This window comes from Bactrocera neohumeralis, unplaced genomic scaffold (genome assembly GCF_024586455.1).
Source record: "Bactrocera neohumeralis isolate Rockhampton unplaced genomic scaffold, APGP_CSIRO_Bneo_wtdbg2-racon-allhic-juicebox.fasta_v2 ctg3063, whole genome shotgun sequence".
NCBI lineage: Eukaryota > Metazoa > Arthropoda > Insecta > Diptera > Tephritidae > Bactrocera > Bactrocera neohumeralis.
This window is the reverse complement of record NW_026090510.1, coordinates 10,285-15,158: the sequence shown is the minus strand read 5'-3', so window position 1 is coordinate 15,158 and position 4,874 is coordinate 10,285. Positions and strand designations below refer to the sequence as shown.

At 34.4% G+C, this 4,874-nt stretch overlaps 1 long non-coding RNA gene across 1 annotated transcript; it reads left to right on the top strand.

Annotated features, from left to right (window-relative positions):
* Positions 1–3,437: 3,437 nt before the first annotated feature.
* LOC126766928 (uncharacterized) lies at positions 3,438–3,956 on the top strand. Its single transcript, XR_007668975.1, has 2 exons — positions 3,438–3,842; positions 3,906–3,956. It is a non-coding gene; the product is annotated as an uncharacterized LOC126766928 (long non-coding RNA).
* The last annotated feature ends 918 nt before the right edge of the window (positions 3,957–4,874 follow it).

Genomic DNA, 4,874 nt, shown 5'->3' with positions numbered 1-4,874 from the left:
ATATACACATTTAGCAATCGATGTTGAGTTGCTTCAAATCATTAATTTAACATATTTCAGTTAATTAACCTTCTTCATCTTACTGAAGTGGACATAAAGCCATAACGGCAGCGCATTTGGAAGAATTCCACATCCTTATATTAAGGTATAAAGTCGATTTTCTTGTATATACACATTTAGGAATCGATAGTGAGTTGCTCCAAATCATTAATTCAACATATTTAAGTTAATTAACCTTCTTCATCTTACTGAAGTGGACATAAAGCCATAACGGCAGCGCATTTGGAAGAATTCTACAATCCTTTATTTAGATATAAAGTCGATTTTGTTGAATATTTACATTTAGGAATCGATACTGAGTTGCTTCAAATCATTTACTTCACATATTTAAGTTAATTAACCTTCTTCATTTTACTGAAGTGGACATAAAGCCATAACGGCAGTGCATTTGGAAGAATTCCACAATCTTATATTAAGGTATAAAGTCGATTTTCTTGTATATACACAGTTAGCAATCGATATTGAGTTGCTCCAAATCATAAGTTTAACATATTTAAGTAAATTAACCTTCTTCATCTTACTGAAGTGGACATAAAGCCATAACGGCAGCGCATTTGGAAGAATTCCACAACCTTATATTAAGGTATAAAGTCGATTTTCTTGTATATACACATTTAACAATCGATATTGAGTTGCGTCAAATTATTTACTTCACTTATTTAAGTTAATTAACATTGTTCATATTACTGAAGTGGACATAAAACCATAACGGCAGTGCATTTGGAAGAATTCCACAATGTGATGTTAAGGTGTAAAGTCGATTTCCTTGTATATACACATTTAGCAATCGATGTTGAGTTGCTTCAAATCATTAATTTTAACATATTTAAGTTAACTAACCTTCTTCATCTTACTGAAGTGGACATAAAGCCATAACGGCAGCGCATTTGGAAGAATTCCACATCCTTATATTAAGGTATAAAGTCGATTTTCTTGTATATACACATTTGGCAATCGATATTGAGTTGCGTCAAATTATTTACTTCACTTATTTAAGTTAATTAACCTTCTTCATCTTACTGAAGTTGACATAAAGCCATAACGGCAGAGCATTTGGAAGAATTCCACAATCGCTTATTTTGATATAAAGTCGATTTTCTTGTATATACACATTAAGGAAGCGATATTGAGTTATTTAATCATTAGTTTAACATATTTAAGTTAATTAACGTTCTTCATCTTACTGAAGTGGACATAAAGCCATAACGGCAGCGCATTTGGAAGAATTCCACATCTTATATTAAGGTATAAATTCGATTTTCTTGTATATACACATTTAGCAAACGATATTGAGTTGCTTCAAATCATTAGCTTAACATATTTAAGTTAATTTGCCTTCTTCATCTTACTGAAGTAGACAGAAAGCCATATCGGCAGAGCATTTTGAAGAATTTCGCAATCTTATATTAAGGCATTAAGTCCATTTTCTTGTATATACACATTTGGCAATCGATATTGAGTTGCTTCAAATTATTTACTTCACTTGTTTAAGTTTATTAACCTTCTTCGTAATACTGAAGTTGACATAAAGCCATAACGGCAGTGCATTTGGAAGAATTTCGCAATCTTATATTAAGGTATAAAGTTGATTTTTTTTGGTATATACACATTTAGCAATCGATATCGAGGTGCTTCAAATCATTAATTTAACATATTTAAGTTAATTAGCCTTCTTCATCTTACTGAAGTGGACACAAAGCCATAACGGCAGTGCATTTGGAAGGATTCCACAATCTTATATTAAATCATAAAGTCGATTTCCTTGTACATGCACATTTAGCAATCGATATTGAGTTACTGCAAATCATTAATTTAACATATTTAAGTAAATTAACCTTCTTAATCATAACGGCAGTGCATTTGGAAGGATTCCACAATCTTATATTAAATCATAAAGTCGATTTTCTTGTACATGCACATTTAGCAATCGATATTGAGTTGCTGCAAATCATAAATTTAACATATTTAAGTTAATTAACCTTCTTAATCTTACTGAAGTGGACATAAAGCCATATATATAGATACAGCAGCGCGCTTCTCTATTTGGAAAAGATGATTTCTTAACACAATAATGAAAAAGAAAAGCAATGTTCATATTAATACAATTGTATAAAACATTTTTGTTTTATTTTGTGGTGCGAATTTTTCGTGGCTCCAACTCTCGAATGCAACGTACAGTTGACCGTGAGAAAAGCACTTCCTCTAAATTAACTCCACACACCTGGAGCGTTTGCCCTTGAGCTTTGTTGACGGTTAACAATTTCACCTTTTGCTTTGCCAGTGAGAATTGTTGCTTGAATTAAATTTGGCATCAATTTCTTCACTGAAAGTCTCGTCCCATTACAAAGTTTCGGTGCATTAAGATTTCGAAGAAGTATAATCGATGAACCAACTTTCAACTTCAAATTATGCGGTGGCATGCCTGGTGGTTCCAAAGAATTTAAAAATTCAACCGGATAATTGACTGCGTCTTCATCATTCATAGCAGTATCAAAGGATTTATACGTTTCCGAATTACCTGACAATTTTTCCTGGATGTGGAAATTGATTTCATTGACATTGACATTTTTTGGTGCTAAAATTGCACGTTCTCATAACCAATCATGGTTATTATAATTTTGAGCAATATTTGGAAAAACGCGATCAATGAGTTCTTCTTTTGATGACACAATTATTGAAAAATTATTCGGTAACGTGATAAACCCACTTTGATCACTTGCCATTTACATATTGTGGAGTATACGTTTGTACGAACGCACGCAATTCATTACGATCGAATTGCAGTTCGCGTTGCAATTCTCGTTCAAATAAATCATGCATTGGACGATTTGGTGGAGTCAATCCTAATTGCCCTAATGCCTTATTTGCAATCGTAAGGCACAAATCTTCGATCATTATCAAGGCTTCATTATACATTTCCAATGTCAGCAGCAATGCAGGATCATTGGAACGATGTCGAAGTCGAATCAAAATGTCTTCAGCCATGAAATCTTTGTATTTATTCCACAATTCCAGTGGATTTGATGGAAAACATGTTGATATTATGATCACAAATAACATACGAGTTTGAATTGGTGGAGAAACAATTGATGCATCACGAAGCGTAGCATCCCAATGCGTATCATCTTCCAGCAAATGCAAGTGTTGACATGATTCACGGTATGTTGCGCAAAATTGACCAGTAACAGTTCGTAAATGTTGGAATGATTGAGGTCCATGTACGTTCACCAACAAAATTCGCAAGTAAAAACATTCAACATTAGCTGGACTGTAAAAATGCGTCCCAAAGCATCTGTTCGAAAAATACCTGGATAACCATCAACAGGTGTGCCTTGTTTGCGATGTTGAAATTTTTTTTGTTGATGCATTCCATGTGAAATAGTGAGACACTTCCGAATATAGCAAAGTCCTGGAAAATTCATCAGTTTCACATAACTGGAAATAAGCTGTCAGTGTAGTTACTGGTGGCTCTACTACTCTTTGTTCGGCTTTTGCAGCAGTGTAGTAAACACGTTGGTCGTTTTCAAGATGAACTGCCAAATGTACAACAACCGGATGTCTGTCATGAATTGGAAACGATAAAATACGCCATACAGCTTCATTCGTACTAATATAGCGCCCCATTTGGTACTGCAAAATTTCGTCATGATTATTCTCAGGAGCCACTCCAAAAACAGCCATATTGCTGCCCTTATTCACATACTTGCAAATATATTTGATTGATTTTACAGAATTGCAATATTCTACATTGTTGTGAGCGTTGAACATTTTTGACAGCATCGGTGAGTACGGAACTATCCACCGGTTATCGATTTCAACATCTTGATTTTTAATTTTAATTACAGTTGATTTACCGTTGTCTTCAGTTGATCGTCGACGATACTGTGATACTGATATCCATCATCTCCTGTAATTGTTTCAGCAATCAATTGCTTTGGAAAACGTTTCGAACATTTACCATCAATCATACAAAGTAGATTTCGATTAATATCACCACAGAGACCGTGAATCATATTTTTCGTGACAACTTCGAATAATCCTGGCGATGGTTTGATCTGGAATTTCGGCCGATATGACGGTATCAATCATATCATGGGTTATTTTGTTTACGCACCAAATCAAAATATGTGCCTGAGGTAAGCCTCTTTTTTGCCACTCTATGGTATACATAAAGCACCGCACTTCTCCAAATACACGGAGTTTGACAATCAGATCCATTAATTTTTTAAATTTTTGTTGGAATACACGGGCAGTTATGTCATGCCGATCTTTTGGCACCTGACCATCAAGTAAACAATCAGACACATCGACCCACTTCGGGTTGCACGTAAATGTTATGAATAGATCCGGTCGTCCATAATTTCGTACATGTTCATGCATATGACGTGGGCTACCAACATATGATTATGGTAAAATTGTTAAACGGCCGATATCATTCACATTTACATCATTGATTATTGCGTCACGCAAATATATGTATTCCTCTGATCTTAATCGGGCTTGATTGTAACGGATGAAATTTAATCGCTCACTTTCAATTTTGGCGTACATATCGATGATATATTGATGCGAAAGTTGATTGCATCGCAAAATAAAATTTGTTTCTGAGGGCGAATCATCAATCGGTACGAATAAAAATTCATCGCACTGACTTTTTCTGTTGATTCTTGACCTGTATTGCAAAAATTAATTAGCGAATGAAAATGATTTATAAATCATATTTAGCACATTCGCGTAAATTGCGGGAATTCCCGTCATTCATGTTTCCTTCAATAAAACAATTGCGGGAATTCCCGCGCTATTTGAATAGCTAT